Source organism: Coregonus clupeaformis, chromosome 23 (assembly GCF_020615455.1).
Source record: "Coregonus clupeaformis isolate EN_2021a chromosome 23, ASM2061545v1, whole genome shotgun sequence".
Taxonomy (NCBI): domain Eukaryota; kingdom Metazoa; phylum Chordata; class Actinopteri; order Salmoniformes; family Salmonidae; genus Coregonus; species Coregonus clupeaformis.
The window spans coordinates 23348129-23366244 of NC_059214.1; the positions used below are offsets into that span (position 1 = coordinate 23348129).

Genomic DNA, 18116 nt, shown 5'->3' on the forward strand with positions numbered 1-18116 from the left:
TAAAAACCATTTGAATACACTATATATATATATACAAAGGTATGTGGACACCCCTTTAAATTAGTGGATTCTGCTATTTCAGCCACACCCATTGCTGACAGGTGTATAAAATAGAATACATAGCCATGCAGTCTCCATAGACAAACATTGGCAGTAGAATGGCCTTACTGAAGAGTTCAGTGACTTTCAACGTGGCACCGTCATAGGATGCCATCTTTCCAACAAGTCAGTTTGTCAAATTTCTGCCCTGCTAGAGCTGCCACGGTCAACTGTAAGTGCTGTTATTGTGACGTGGAAACGTCTGGGACCGTCAACCCTAATAACGGCTCAGCCGCGAAGTTGTAGGCCACACAAGCTCACAGAACGGGACCACCAAGTGCTGAAGCACGTAGCGCATAAAAATCGTCTGTCGTCGGTTGCAACACTCACTACCGAGTTCCAAACTGCCTCTGGAAGCAACATCAGCACAATAACTTTTAGTCGGGAGCTTCATGAAATGGGTTTCCATGGCCGAGCAGCCGTACACAAGCCTAAGATCACCATGTGCAATGCCAAGCGTCGGCTGAAGTGGTGTAAAGCTCACCGCCATTGGACTCTGGAGCAGTGGAAATGTGTTCTCTGGAGTGATGAATCCCACTTCACCATCTGGCTGTCCGACGGACGAATCTGGGTTTGGCGGATGCCAGGAGAACGCTACCTGCCCCAATGCTAGGCCCCTTAATTCCAGTGAAGGGAAATTAACGCTACAGCATACAGTGACATTCTAGATGATTCTGTGCGTCCAACTTTGTGGCAACCGTTTGGGGAAGACCCTTCCTTGTTTCAGCATGACAATGCCCTGTGCACAAAGCAAGGTCCATACAGAAATGGTTTGTCGAGATCGGTGTGGAAGAACTTGACTGGCCTGCACAGAGCCCTGACCTCAACCCCATCAAACACCTGATGAATTGGCCTAATCACCCAACATCAGTGCCCGACCTCACTATTGCTCTTGTGGCTGAATGGAAGAAAGTCCCCACAGCAATGTTCCAACATCTAGTGCAAAGCCAACCCAGAAGAGTGGAGGCTGTTATAGCAGCAAAGGGGGGACCAATTCCATATTAATGCCCTTTATTTTTGAATGAGCAGGTGTCCACATACTTTTGTTCATGTAGTGCATATGTAAATAGTGTGAATCATGATTTATGTATTACAATACTTCAAATTGTATATAGCTACTGCTGTATACCCTGCCTGTGCTGTCATGGTGTACTGATGGTCACAAATGCATAATTGTTATGGGACCCATGTCATATTCAGCAGCAAATGCACATTTTCAATCTTTAAACTTGGTCAGCATATGAAACGTGCCATTCGTTGTACTCATTAAGAGCATGACTTCATACCTTAATTGTGAAATAATGTAAAGGTCTTCAGAATAAATCTATTATGAATGGTCCACTCAGATTTCACATGTTGCTGTGTGAACACATCGAGAACAGAGCAACTGTTGTAATGTTGTCTGTTCCTTGTCATTATAGTAGAGTTATACAGAGCAGTACTGACTCTTGAACAAAGCATGTGTATTGGCTTTGTTTTGAGGTGCTGTGAAACTGACCTGGATGTAACATGTTCACATCTTAATTGATTAATTAATTCAGCACACCTCGACTAACCTGTACCCACGCACATTGACTCGCTACCGGTACCCCCTGTATATAGCCTCATTATTGTTATTTTATTGTATTACTTAAAAAAATATGTTATTTTTTCTTTTTTTCATTTAGTTTAGGAAATATTTTCTTAACTCTATTTTCTTACAACTGCATTGCTGGCTAAGGGCTTGTAAGTAAGCATTTCATGGTAAGGTCTACACCTGTTGTATTCGGCGCATGTGACAAATAAAATGTGATTTGATTTGAAGTCAGGAGGAGGACTGGAGAGAGGGATGGAAAAAGCGAGCGAGAGAGAGAAATAGAGGTCCGTCCATACTTCCTTTTCTCATTGTGATGACTATAGACTAACAAAAGCAGGCATGACATGTTCAAGTACCTGTGGACATTCCTTATTCTGAGATCTCTCTCCTCAGTCAGAGAGGCCCTTCATTTGGAAGAGTGTGTTGAATAATGTTCATGCTTTTTTATATCACTTAGCTTACATGGTCTCATTCTGCCCTAGTGCTGCCTTAAAGTGCATATAAAATAGCTCCCATATAAAGCTGCCAATAGTAACATGAATGTAAAGACTAGTTATTTGGCCCAATGGTACAGAGTGGCAGCACTGCTTCTGCAGTCAATGAGGCCACAGATTAAAGTTTCCTAGGTGGAAAAGGTCTGAAACTGCCTGCACACAAAGTTTTCAAGCAAATAGGAAATGTAGTTGTTTGCTATAATCTGAAATGGGTCATGTGGAAAAGTGTTTCTTGAATTGCTATTTCAAAATGGGTTGAAGGCTAGAGCCTTCACCAGCACCCTAACTTTTCCTTATGACTGGTACCCATAGAAAGTGTCATAGGTGACACACTAGGAACTTGAATGAGTTCAAACCAGCTCCAGACTTTACTGAAGAGATTAAGGAAGGCAGGTGTAAAAATACATATAGTTGACATAGAGCACTAATGAGACATAGATTTATGGATGTAGGGCGCTTTAGAAATGCAAAGTCAATGACTGGGGCTGTCACCTTAATTTTACTGTTGCGTCATTCACCATGCCAGAGTATATTTTTGCCAAATACATTTCTCACCTATGTCTCATACCACAGACATCTTGTTCTCACAAACATGCAAACAGATATTTGAATATCTCACATTGTTGGATGTCTCTCATATATATTTTTTGTTTTTTGGTGAACAGCAAGTAGTCATGCTGGAATATGTATCCCTAATTTGATGTACAATGCATCTTGACTGCTTGGGTATTTCAGGTAGCTGAATCCTTCAGTTATTAACAGTCAGTTATTCATGCAGTTTCATTTCCCTCTACATGAACAGCGTAGCCTACACAATGGGTAGTAGTCATCCCATTATGCTATCAAGATGACCCTTTGACTTAGTGATCCATTGACTCATTTCTATTTAGTCCCATATCTGTATCACCCAACTCTAGCCCTATTTAACCTATTCCTCACCCAGCGCCTATACAGTAAATATAGAGAAGGTGGTAGAAGAGACAGGGAGTGAATGGAGGGCGTATACATTGCAGCCAGCAGCGATTACAGAGGTAACATGAACACTTGGATCAGATTCTGAGACACAGGGCTCTTTTTGTCTCTCCTGAATTACTGGACAGCTCCAGGGCTGACATTTAAAACATAACATCACCAAACAAAAAACACATTAAAGGAGAATGGCAGAGCAGGGGGTTTAAGCAGAAACCTGAAATTCAAGTTTTGGCGAAGGAAGCTGACCCAAATTTCCTGCCCCTTCTTTTCGGTAACGTGCCTCTGCAAGCCTGGGCCCGGGGGTGACATCGTATCCCTTACACAGGGATTGCCAGTGCATTTACATAGCATGGTTAATGAGAGATCAACACCAGGAAAGCGTCTCGAATATAAAGCTTTCTTGTAAAAATAATGAGCGAGCGATTGATCCGTACTCAAACAAACCGGTTTGCTGAGTTAATACCAAAGGCAGATTAAAGCCAGTGCCAAAAGGTGCCCTGGCATGCAATGCCTTTCGCTTAGAGGGTCCCCAAACTTGTCATCACATTAGCACATGGTCAAGGAGTACATCCTACCACTCTCATAATCTGCTTTCCTGCACAATTAGCCTTCTATAATAAGGCAGCTGTCTGACAGCCCACAGGAAGAAAAGAGAAAAAAGGAAAATCACTGAGTCTTTACAGGCAAGGATCTTTGACTTCTTCTGAAATGTAGAAGCTTCTTTTTCTGCTTTTACTTTCCCACTTGCTGTGTTGGTATTAAGTCTGAATGTTATGACAACACAGAGACATTGCTGCTTTATTGTGCAGACAGGCCATTGTGCTTTGATGAAGCCAGACAGAGACGGATAAGAAGAGAGGAAGAGAGAGACAAAGAGGAGGACTCCAAACCAGGGTGGATCTTTCCTAACTCCAGAAATCTGATGTTAGAGGTGGCAGGAAAAATGGCAAGTTCTCTGAATAAAATAATAGATCATTTCATCCCGACAAAGGAGAGGAAACTATGAACAAGAGGAGAAAATAGCAGGAAGGTATGGAGAAGTGAAGGGCTATGAAAAGAATGAGGAGAATTCAGTGCTGCTTCTTGCAAGGGAAAAGAGAAAAAAAAACATTGATGACACCCGGTTCCATTCTTCCGCTCTCCCCTTTCTCTGCTCTTCGCCTCGCAGCACGGCGGGCTAAGCTGGGAGCTGTAATGTCATTAAATTGCAAATGCTTTTTTTTCATTTCCGACACACACTGTTTACTTATCTGGCAAAAACATATGTTGGAAGGAATCCGTTAAATTCTGCCCATTGCCTTGGGTGAAAGTGCAATAGAAACGGGCCCACTGAGCTCCTTCTGTCGTCTCCTTTTAGCACTTTGCCTTATCTACAAGGCTGCTTAGCAGCAAACTGGCGAGTTCAATGAAAAATGAAGATACAGTGCAAGATTAGGGAAGAACAGTGAGGGGAGAAATGCTTGGAGAGAGGGTCATCCCATTGCAAATGATTTCACTCCTCTCCATCTGCATAAATGACTATTTTTAAGGCATCTCCAGCGTCTGTATATTTTTCTCACTCTGCCACACATTTAATTTCACGCCCCGTGTTCTGAATATGCTTAAATGCATATCTCTGATGCACCTTTAAGCCAGAGGAAAGAGGATGGGGGAAGGAGGGGGGGAGGGGGGGGTACGAAAGCAAAATTAAAGATAAAATGGTGTGATTTGCACTACAAGTCTATTACTTTATGGCATTTACATATAGTTTACCTCTGCAATTCTAAGATTTTTTTACCACCTTCCTATCAGCATTTGGGCTTGTATAAATATGTATAAATCTTTGTTGAGAAAAAATAGAATTCCCAGCTGTTGTGGAAAGTTTGAAGGGTGCACTTTCTTCCCTCAACTCGTTCCCCTGCTCCTCCAGTAAACCTACGGTAGACACACTGGGGGGTGCTCCCTGGGCTGGCCCCACAAAGACACAGGCATGGACCGCTTTGTGTCCCGTGAGCCCTCCAGTACTCCCCCTTCAGTTTTGTGACAGAGAGTAGAGATGCTCTGGGTCTGGGTCAGATTGGTAAAGACTCAGCAGCATGATGAAGAATCCATCACAAGGTAAATACTGAACAGAGCACACTTCAACAACATGGTTCTCAGCCTTGGCATAGTGTCAGAAAATATACTGTCAAAATAACAGATATGCTCTATAACACTTGTTAGCAAAGTGACAATTTCAATAGTACCCAGCTACATGTCAAATATAGCCAGGCTTTCAGGTGGCTGTGTTTGTTCTACAGTTTTGTGGAGGGGAAGTTTGAGCTGAGAGAGAAAAGCCCGCCCCTCAGAGTAGGGAAGGAAAAGGCATTGGATTGGCCTGGGAGTGAAAGGGAGAGAAAGAGAGGGCTATTCAGAGCACGATTCCTCTCATTCATTGTCTGCCCCCTTACATTTGAATACTCTCTCTCGCTGCAGATGAGAAAATGCTTCAGCCTTCGCATTGTTGGCTTTCTCTCTCTTCTTTTCTATTTGCAATTAAATGCATTTTCAAATGGAACAACTGTACAGAAAGCAATTCTGATAAGAGGGAAATCCATTGCTTTTTAACCTCCTTTGTTAGGGTTTAGCATTTTGGGGTGTGTTTTATATTATGTGAATTGCACAATCCAAAACATATCTTTGTGGAGAAAACGCCATACAACTTAAATAGTTCTTCATTGAAAATTAAATTGTGTTTGGAAAAATAATTTGTCTCTCTTATTTTCCCTCTATTTTGAATCCAGAGCCTGTGTTTCAATGAGGCTCTTGTATGCAACAACCAACAGCAGCCTTGTTGTCCTGTGTGGTATCATAGTCTCCACCCAGGTCATGTGATGGGATCAGTTTATTAGCATAGACTGTCATCTGGTCATTTGTAGCTTAACACCCTCCATATGCATTGTGTTTGCTTTGTGTGCAAAGCATCAACTGCAAAACAAATCTCTTCCTCCAGCCATGCATTTTGAAGGATTTGAACGCTGTAAATAACTCCAAAACCTCTTCTTACGAGATTTACCCCTGGAGCACTTTGTAACTTATCAGGGCTGCCTTGTGCCTCCTCTAATGCCTGCATTATGTTCAAATGTAAATCGGTAAGCTGCCAGAGAGGTGGGCGGGAAGCACTGGAGAAAGAATCACTGGTCTAGCCAATATTCTGATTTTGGCATAGCAAAAAATAAATAGCAGTTTTGTTTTCAGCAGCCAGTTCCACAACAATATACCATATTTTATTCCCTTGTTATACTGTAATTGTTGAACAATTGTCTGTGCTTTGCAGATCCTGAGATCCAGGACAGAGGACAGTGAGCAAAATGACGTTGAAATTAAGTTAATTTTTGGTTCTGAATGAATGTTGAAAATACATATTTTCCGGATGTTGAAAATACATATTTGTTTTGGTCATTGTTTCTATGGCCAAATTTCAACCGTACATACATTCACTTATGTCTACATGTCAATGAAGAAAGCATTATATCACATTAAAAATATTTTGTTCCAATTAAAATAGGAAAATGGAGCAAACTGAAGAATATTTATTATTCCTCCCATCTTTCACATGGACTTAGGATAGCTTATTCCAAAGTTTTCAAAATTGTAGTGATCATGTTAAAAGTTTTCAGACCAACAGAAAAAAAAAACAGAACACCTAAACTACAATAACATTCTCAGTAACAGTAACAGAAAAGTGTTTCTTGCTATGACAGTGATGTGTGTTTGTTTATCTATCTTAGTTGAATGCACTGACTGTAAGTCGCTCTGGATAAGAGCGTCTGGTAAAAGGCCAAATTGTAAATGTGAAAAGTAACATTTTCAAAGCATGCTGGGTATTATTCGAATGAGCTCCGGCCCTCAAACAAGACCAAATTTGGTTGGACCAGATGTCTAAGCTGACCGGACATCTGTGTCTCACAAGTTTGAACAGCACAGTACAGTACAGTGAAGCACAGTAGAGTTAAGTTCAGTACAGGACAGTAGAAAACAGTACAGTAAAGTACAGTAAAGTACAGTAGGGTCCAGTACAATATAGTACATTATACTGTACTTTACTCTACTGTGCTCTACTGTGCTGTACTCTACGCTATTGTACTGTACTGAAATAGACTATACTCTACTTTAATGTACTGTACTCTGCTGTGCTCTACTGTGTTGTACTGTGCTGTCCAAACTTGTGAAACACGGATGCTTGGTTCAGATTTGGTAATGTAAGCCTATATTCAGTAGTCAATAGTCATCAATGTTGGTCCTGGTTGGGTAATAGGTATACAAAAGTGTTTAATTACAAAGTCATATGAGTCATCTTAGACCTCTATGTTTGGGCAAAATCAAATTTCAATTTCTTTTCAACGTCCATGGACGTCGGTGTCGGACGGTACTAATGCAAGCTTATATTCAGTAGTCAATAGTCATCAACGTTGGTCCTGATTGGGTAATGGGTATACAAAAAAGTGTAATGACAAAGACATAGGAGTCATCTTAGACCTCTATGTTTGGGCCAAATCAAATTTCAATGTCTTTTCAACATCCATGGACGTCGGTGTCGGACGGTGCTCACTGGAAATGCTCACTTAAAGAGGATAATGCATTATAGCTCTTGACAGGATTTGTGAGAAGAGCATGGAACAGCCGAGCACTTTAAACACTCAACGCTCTTTTTATCCCTCTATAATGCAACTTGAATGTATTCTGATTGAAAAGTGCCCAAGGTCTTTTTTGTACTTCTAATTTCCATTTCTAATGGTACAAGGAAAGAGATTAGTAATTAGGCCAGGGCCCTTTAAATGCATGTAATGAGCGTTGGTTGTACTGTACTGTAGGTTGCCCATATAAACCTTATGTTGATGATCATGGATAGCATCTCGATTACTTTCAACGCATGTTGACCTTTAATGGCAATTTATCTAACAACAATGTTTTTCATGCTGCTTGTCCTTGAATTGGCTTTACAATTTGAAGATAACATCATGGGAATCTTCTAAATAATTGACCTGAAGCATTATTTCACAGCAACAATTAATCTTATTTTCCAGTGACTAATTAGGCCAGTTTGTGAGAGAAGTTAGTAAACTAGTTCGTGAGGATAAGTTGCCTCTAGTTATTAGTTTGAAGGTGGATATAGAAGTCTTAAAGAGGATTAAGACGGTATACTGGGACACTCAATAGGCTTACATCTATAGGCTACACCACCCAGACCACCGTAAAACCTGGAATGGTTGGAATTTTAAATGGTGGCAGTTAATAATGTACAAATCTTTCCATACCTAGACTATTTCATGGTGTGTTTGGGAAAGCATCATGAAGGCAATGTAGATGGCTTGGTCAATCATGCCCCTGAACAATACAAAACAATACTGCCCCCCTGATGTCATTTCAACATACTGCATCTCTCTCTCGCTCTCTCTCTCTAGAAGTTCCTATAATACATTGTAAATGTAAAGCAATTCAACAGGTGATGACCTATATAGAAAGGTGCCTATATACAGAGCTGGTGAAGAAGGCATGAACTATCATGAAATAGAACCCAAAAGTAGAAATCGGGCCACACCTGTAACCTCATATTTACATTTGTACTATACCTTCTATGATTCTAAATGAAGGTTTCTAACACTAGCATGGGTAATTGGGTTTACACTGTATCTCTGCTATAAGTAGATGTCAAAGCATCCTTTCAGCTGATAGAACACATTGAATCTGAATGGCTTTCATACGCAACACCACAAAATAAACAAGGTAAGGTCTTTCTTGGTCAGCCATGAATAAGAGTGCAAGCATCCACCATACTCCAGTCCCGTTCACTTTTAACAGTGTGTGATTGCCTCAGCAGGCGTGTCAATCGCGATCTGAGAGGACAAAAGATGCCTTTCTATCAATTAGACTGAGGTGCTGTGAGTGTGGGTTACAGTGCTGGTTTAAATCAGGTGATTCAGCTGCTCCTCCAATCAGTTCTTCCTATTTTCAGACCACTGAGCTCGGTTCTCAGTGAATGAAACTGAAGTACTCTCGATTACAATTAGAAAAGGCCCTCTTTCTTCCAACCAACACATTATATTCCTCCAATTCTGTACAGAGCACAACACACTGAACAGAATATTCACATATCCATTAAGGAAATGGATGCATTTTGCCATCAACATGGTAACAAGTAGATCATTTCACAAATGAAGCATCACCTCCTTCTGTGATATCTCTTTGAAATGCTATTAAAGGAGAATTTTCATTTGCAGCACTTCAAAGGCTGAGCAGCACTTTCCCTTTATGTAATGCTGGCCTTTCATTTGGAACTTTCCATTTTAGAACAATGCCACTTCTATTGGGGCTGATACGGGTAGGACTTTCAACACAACCGGGCAATATTGTCTCTCAAACCAAAACAAAAGAGGACAGCACTGCATGCATATTCCACACTGGTGCAATTAGCAGCTCAAAAATCAACAGCGCTCAAATTGTTCTCATACAGTGTTCAACCACTCAGTGCAAAATCAAAGGTTGATATTACATTAATTTAAATGATAATGGGGAGGAGGTGAAACAAATGGAGGGGATAAAAGCATTACCGGGCACAACAGACAGGTTAGCTAACAACGTCACAAAAATGATGCGCGCGCTTAATGGGGCAGAAGGCCATGTGTTGTTGTGATTCTGGATGGCCAGATAGCTGAAAACAATGACAAGAAGCTGCCATATGGGGAATCGTTGGTGGCTCGTTTCAGCTAGTTTTATCTTGTTCTTGATACCATGTTTTGTATTGAGGTGTTTTGACTGATGTCACGTTTATACTAACATGCAGGGCAAGCTCCAGGGGACCAACCAAATCTCGCTTAGTGCCCCCAAAAGACTAGTGCCTATTTCTGAGTATTTCCTGTGTTTTCTTAGAATTTAGTGTAACTTCACGATATCAGGGACAGATTATGTATTAGTAGGTGCCAAATCTCAGGAATAAACTAACAGATTACACGTCTGAATAGCTGGGTCGTTCCACCAATTAGGTGCCTTTTGAGTAGTTTAACTTGGTGAAAAAAACGTTTATTTCATCTAATTTTAACATTTTGTCATAAAGAGCACATGTTCAACTTAATAAAAAACATTTCCCATCTCAAGAGGTTAAATTTAAAAAAGGGGCTATAGTAAGTGCCTATTAAGTGCCGAAGAAAGTAACAGGGTTGACTGTAACAGTGTTGACTATTTCATCTTAAATCAGCCATAAATCCCCTTGTGAGAGGGGGAATGGAAGCTTGTTGTGTGCAACAGGGAGGGGCAATTGAAAGCAAGCTTCACAAAAAAATGTAATTGTGAACACATTTCTAGCCTGTCTATCTGTGGGTAACAGGGTTGACGTGTTATGCTCGACCCGTTCAGTTTTCCACCACAAAACCAGTACCTAGAAAAAAAGAGTATAACCAGCTCACCTGCTTTTACACTATGATTTGACTATTAGATGTTCAATGTTTGTTTTGAAAAAAAAAAAAAGTAAAATGGAATAGTATCACCTTATTAAAACTAGAGTTCAGTTCCGTTCACGTAACATGGTTGAACTTAAAATGAGGGACAGGCTTTATTATTATTTTTTTAATCATTAATCACATGAAATCAATAATAATCTTTAGAAATTACTTAGTCAAAGCAACAAATTAACTAGGGCTTTACAATGATGGTGAAAATGTGTCCACATTTTGGGGTTAAATGGGTTCAAATCTACCTAGAAGTCACAGAGGATGCACAGAGGGACATATCAAAATGCTGATTTATTTCATTTTCCATGTGGTCTATATTAAAGGGAACTTAATATAACAGGCTTTAAAAAGTATTTATTTGTGCACAATTTCTATTTAAAATATCAAAGGGACGCAAAAGGCACTCATTTCGTGGAACGACCCAGCTACAACCCATTTACCTCGTTATGCTGGTACTTTCTAAAGCTATAACAGGAAGAAATTGTACCTTGTAACATTGGAGTGCTGGACTACAGTGACAAGCTGAACATAAGAAGTCACTTATTCAACTGTGTACATAACCTCAAATACTTATTTTCCAGTACACTTGCCGCCATTGTATTTCAAAAATGGCTCTCTAGCACCACCATGTGTTTCAATGGAGGCTTTGGGGTTCTATATGACACATTTCCCATTTTATGATATGTAAAAGCTTGATTTAGGATATAATGTAATAAATTCAAAGTGCTCTAAAGATCTATTGAAATGAATGGTAAACCATAAAGATTTTTTAGTCCAAGAAAATGTGATTGTTTGTGGGGGGAAATATCTTGAAACTGTACTTCTAGATGGAAGGAAACTGGTATAATATGACTTATGCACTGCTTGAAAAAGTACATGATGAGAAGCATTTGCACAAATTCTAAAGTTGTTTTGTTTTGTTGAAAAGTGCATATTCATTGAAGTTTGGGCAACATTCAGTTGAACACATGATTCGAAAGAGGTCCTTAGGGGTCTATCAGATGATACCAGTGTGACTATAGTCACATACTGTAGTAGAGTACATGAAAGGTTAGTCATCCATTGGATATCAATTTTAAAAAGACACAAACAAAGACACTCAGAAATGTAAATGTACATTAATGTACATTTACAGTGTCACCAGATAAACAGTGAAGACCAGATAACAGTAAACAGAGAAAGGTACACACATGATGATGAAAGTTATTTAAAATGTTCAAATTGTTTATGACTGTGGAGATGAAACACCTACTGAACTATGCCTTTTTGCATTAAAAGCACCAAAGTGGAAGTTCATACATTCTGCCAGGGGTCAGTTTTAGAAAACAATGGTAGAGTTGAAAGTGGTGTGAATAATGTCAAATAGTTACAGTTACTGTGGTACTTCTGTGGTTGGGAATGGGAATGGGCATCAGATTAACTGTATGAGAAAAACTCAGGCTTATCTTGTCACATGATCAATTGCCAGGAGGGCCAATACATTTTTTTTTTTCTCATCTGCTACCACGGGATCTTTAACTGAGGGAAGGCATTGTGCAAACATACTGACATCATTGTTATCTGGGATCTTAAAAGACACAGGGTGGGTATTTTTATCACTTGTCCCCAGAAATCTTAGTTCGTTATTTCTGGAAAGAACGGTTGAATTTACTGTAGGCCTGCAACCCACTGTCAATGCTATCTGTTATTGTGCTGAATGCGTTGGAAATTACGAAGTGGACCTTGAAATATATCTTTTTTTTCTAAATGGGAAAGACAAAACCATGAAATGTAATTAGTTCCATCGCTGTGTTTTATTGGAACTTATTGACCACATCATTGCTGTGAACTGGGGTACAAATTAATTTTTAGGGAGAAGGCAGAAGATTACAGCTGTGTGAAAGATGATGAGTCTGTAGCACGGTGGAGGGGATCGTCTCAAAGCAGTGCTGCCCTGCTCTCAGCTCTGATCCTGCTAATGTGTGTGGAACTTTATCTGGACGAGGAAACTGCTCCGACATCAGAGTCAGTACCAAACCCTGGGGTGGACCATATCGAATGAGAAACCGAGATGACCGTGAAAGGTGGCCAACAATTTTTGTAATCAAACTTGCAGGTGCTTCGGTAAGTAATGACATTATAATATTAAAATATTAAACTGCACACTTCCTCTAAGGGATCTGTATTATCTATATAAGTATCTACAGTGGGGAGAACAAGTATTTGATACACTTCCGATTTTGCAGGTTTTCCTACTTACAAAGCATGTAGAGGTCTCTAATTTTTATCATAGGTACACTTCAACTGTGAGAGACGGAATCTAAAACAAAAATCCAGAAAATCACATTGTATGATTTTTAAGTAATTAATTTGCATTTTATTGCATGACATAAGTATTTGATACATCAGAAAAGCAGAACTTAATATTTGGTACAAAAACAGTTGAAGTGTACCTATGATAAAAATTACAGACCTCTACATGCTTTGTAAGTAGGAAAACCTGCAAAATCGGCAGTGTATCAAATACCTGTTCTCCCCACTGTAACTTTAGGTTAAAATGAAATGTAAACAGCTTATTAGTATATTGTACCGTATACCTATGATCTATATTCCCTTTATGTGTCTAGGTAACTTTGGTGGCTTCGACTGTGGCCAGTGTAAGTTTGGCTGGACAGGACCAAACTGTGACGTGCGTAAAGCCCCGGTGGTGAGGAAGAACATCCACTCTCTGACTCCAGCGGAGCTTCAGGAGTTCCTGGATGTGTTGGACCGGGCCAAGAACACCACCCACCCAGACTATGTAATCGCCACACAGCACTGGCTGGGCCTGCTGGGGCCCAATGGAACCCAGCCCCAGTTCTCCAACATCTCCATCTACGACTTCTTTACGTGGCAGCATTACTACTCCGTCAGAGAAATGCTCCTTGGTAAATGTGATGTATCACACAAACAATCAAACAAACAAGAAAGTATATTGATGACCATTTACATGTGCACAATGTTAAAAAACGGAATATCTATTACATTTCTATGACCAGTATGTTAAATATTTTCTAGGACCTGGACGTCCTTTCAAACACATTGATTTCTCCCACAAAGGACCTGCCTTTATAACCTGGCACAGATACCACCTACTCAGTCTGGAGAGAGACCTGCAGGTAAGAGTGAGGAGGTCATTTCTTTGTGGCCTTATTTTTCTCACGAGTATGTACATTAATGGGAAATGTCTACAGAATGTGTATAGTAGAATGACCTCTCTTCTACAGAAACTGACTGGCAATGAGAACTTTGCTGTTCCATACTGGAACTTTGCCACAGGGCAGACTGAGTAACCAGTCCAGGTTCTCCAATTGGGGGGTGGTGTGTAAAAGGTCTGGAGCAATTTATGTCACAATGCTGAGTGTATGTGGCTAAGCTGATTACATAAGTGAATGAGTATTTTGATGGTCGCTGTAACATTCCTATTTTGGTGTGTTGATGAAAATGAGTTTATTTGACTGTGTGTATTTGTGTGCACATGCATGCACAGGAGCGTGTGTGTTTGTGTGTGTGTGCGCATGCACACAAGTGCGTACCTGCACTTATGTGTACAGGGGATAGCATCTCTGTTCATAATTAAATAACATCTGTCTTCTCTCCCAGCATGGATGAATATAACCGCCTGGCCACTTTGTGTAATAATATTATGCCATTTAGCAGACGCTTTTATCCAAAGCGACTTACAGTCATGTGTGCATACATTTTTACGTATGGGTGGTCCCGGGGATCGAACCCACTACCCTGGCGTTACAAGCGCCATGCTCTACCAATTGCGCTACAGAGGACCACGGACGTATAAGGACAGGTCAGGTAGGGAGGAGCAACATGAGTCTTCCCACCATGAATGACGTCAGGAGCTGTCTCAGACTCAGAGACTTTGACAGTGCTCCCTACTACAAAAACTCTACCTTCAGCTTCAGGTAATTTTCCTTTGATAACTCACTTTTTCTCTGGGCAAAAGTGTTATGTGTGTACCCTAACCATAAAATATAATCTGTTATTAACAGGAATTCTCTTGAAGGCTATGACAAACCAGATGGCGAGGCAGAACTTGACTCCTCAGTGAACAACCTGCACAACCTAGTCCACTCCTTCCTCAATGGAACCAGTGCTCTGTCTCACTCTGCAGCCAATGACCCCATCTTTCTAGTAATGAAAAATAAAATAAATAAGAAACATTTTAATTAAATAAAACAAAACAAGTAAATTTCATAATACTAGAAATATGTATTTGCTTAGTTTGTATAACTAAGAAACGTATTTGTATAGGTTCTCCATGCGTTCACTGATGCCATTTTTGATGAGTGGATGAGGAAGTCTGTTCCACCAAACTCCAGTTTCCCCTATGAGATGGCCCCCATTGGTCACAACAGAGATTACAACATGGTTGTGATGCATGTGATAGAAGGAGTCAGGCGCAGGAGAGCAATACGCATCCAAAGAGTTTATTCCGTCGATAAACAGTTGCGCAAGCATGCGACAACAAAACTCAGGCACAGGGGAAAATATCTATCCTGGCAACAACATGGCAAGGGTAGCTCAACCGAGCTACACACAGCTCACAACAAACAATCACCCACACAGACAAGGAAGCAGACGGAACACTTATACAATGACTAATTGTGGATAAGGACCAGGTGTGTGTGATAAATTAGACAAGTGGAGTGATGATAAATGGATCGGCAGCAGCTAGTAAGCCGGTGACGATGAACGCCAAAACCTGCCCGAACAAGGAGGGGAGGCAGCCTCGGCGGAAGTCGTGACAATGGTGCCATTCTTCCCTCCTGTGACCAATGAAGAGATTTACGTGGCTTCTGACCAATTGGGATATTCTCATGGTAGTCATGGTTTACATGCTGCACCGACGAAGAAAGCGTGGCTTTGAACCCTTAATACAATACAATAGAAAGTACATAGACAACTCTTGAACTTTTCTTGAACTAAAGTCTAACAGTAACTAAAAGAAAGCCTACAGTTTCTGATTAAACTTGTATGCAATGTTCATATTCATCTAATAAATGGTCATACTTATAGGATCAATTAAAACATACTGTAGCTCAAGAAAGTACTTAGGGTAGAATGTTCGAGTACTGTAATATTTATATTCAGCCGATCAGAACAACACAAGGAATGAACCCACACAGAATAATGAACATTTACTGAATATTTACTCATTTTTTGAGAGCCCATTTTCAGTTCCTGCTCTGTAATGTTTGATCATATGTCTTGGACAAAAATGTAGCCTATGTTTGAGAATAAATATTTGTACACCCTTTGATTCTGATTCCAATTATGTTTCCTATCCTTTGTTTTCAATTCAATTGTGTGCATTAAGTTTTACTTGAATTATACAATAACTCCATGGTTTACTCAATTCACTTCTTCTTTCTAATTTCTACAAACACATTCCATTTGGCTTTTTCCAGTAATCCTTCTGGCTAATCCTGTTAAGTGCAGTGACCCTCATAGTACCCGTTGTATAAGGCAGTGGTTCCCATACTGTGTGTTGGGACCCACTTGTTGGACGCGACAGATGGTGACATTTTTTGTACTTACAAATAATGTCATTATTATAGTCTATTTTTTTGAATTGGTCACAAGTGCCCCTACTCAAATCCGCATTCAGTTAAATGTTTTGAAGAAGAAGGTTTTATGAATAAATTATTAACTTATTATTTTGATCTGGGTATGTTTTTTCACTGCTTAACCCTGGTGGGTCGTGACTCAATAGACACCTAAATTGGTAGGTCACGAAGCAAAATGTTTGGTAACCTCTAGGAATGTGTAGAATTTACATACCTCTTGAATGTTATGTCATAATGTATATTTCCGCCTAAATAGACAGCAAGTTTCTGTTTACTGTCATGAATCTTGCTATGGAGGCAGAACTAAGCGATTTCCTCCAGACGGGCCAACTGCAAAGTCAAAATGGGCTATATCGTAAAAATTTATAAAAACAAACATTTACTTTTTGGTCTTAATTTAAGGTTAGGGTTAGGCATTAGGGTTAGCAGTGTGGTTAAGGTTAGGGTTAGGTTTAAAATCAGATTTTATAACTTTGTGCCCGTGATAGTTAGTGACCACTCTGTAGAGCTGCCTCCGGGTCAAGAGTCATGACAATAAATGCCAACCTGCAAATAGACATACCCAAAAGTAATAATTTTTCATGAGATGGCCATAACGAATAACTACTAATGCTGCATACTTCTAGAAAGGTCTAGATCTCACCTTTCTGGTAAAATAGTTATAAATTGCTGTGGTGTAGTCACTTTTTAGTACACAAGCTCAAGTACATAGTACAAATACTATAAAAATATAAAAATAAAAACTATTCTTTGTCTAGATAGGTCAGAAAATGTGACACTCACTCCCTATGCAAATGTGGGTCTGAAACCTGAGACTTCAAGTCAGCTCCGCTGGCAGAGTTGTAGTGGAAAGCAGATAGATGGGGCTTTCTGGCACTATAAGGCACTGGACCCTGCCACATTCACAGAACACTTTGTACACCAAAATGTCAGTCAGAACCGGTCCAGAACAGCTCACAGTCCCCTAAATAGGGGACTTAAAATCTAACCCTATCTAAGAGGTATGGTCAAACAAAGGGAATTGTAAAAAATTATCTCATGCCCTCACTAGCAGTATATGTAGGTATTCATGAACAGTATGATATGCAATGTGACTTTTCACTTTCCACTCAACAGTCACATGCCAGGCCATAGGTAAGAGGGGGAAGGGGAAATCTAGCTAATCACACAGGCACAAAGCATATGACATCAGACATTTCTGCACTGGTGTGCCATGCATCATACACCTTCATTGATGTGTTTGGAGCTCCTCACACAGAACAAAGAATGTTTGGTTCTCATTTGATGACTTTTTCCCAGCATAGCAAATAATTCTTAGTACTACATTATACACTATAGCCTACTTGTTCATGATGTTGCTTAAGGCAAACATGTAATTTAACTCTCCCAGTCCATAGAAACAACCCTACAAGAGTAGCCTACGTTAACAGTCTAAGTTTAAGAGTTAGGTTGTGGTTGGCACAAGGGTGACCCTTTCAACATGCTCTGTACTAAAAGATCAGAGGATAAATATCTCATGACCCGAGGACTTGTTGAAATACGTTAAAGGAAAGGAGATTTAGTACAGTAATACACCAGAAGTACGGCATTAGACTGAAACGTCTGAACATAGTTCAGATTATACCAGAGAAAAGGGAAATGATTGGTCAAAGCATAACATTTCAGCCCGCACGTTCTAAATCCACATGGCCTTCATACGCCAAAATGTGCGCAATACGATCAAGATATTTTAATCATTTTTTCCCTATGCAGAGTTGTAGTAAACATAACTTTCGGTAGTCTCTTTAGTTTTTGTGTTCAGATTAAGATTTCTTTGCATGAACTATGTGAGCCATGTTTTGTAGGACTAGGCGATCATGATTTAAACAATTTAAGGTTATATGTATGATATGTCATGCGATAAAAA

At 39.9% G+C, this 18116-nt stretch overlaps 1 pseudogene; it reads left to right on the forward strand.

The window, feature by feature from the left end:
* Nucleotides 1–7508: 7508 nt before the first annotated feature.
* Nucleotides 7509–17348, forward strand: LOC121536112 (annotated as a pseudogene).
* Nucleotides 17349–18116: the final 768 nt, after the last annotated feature.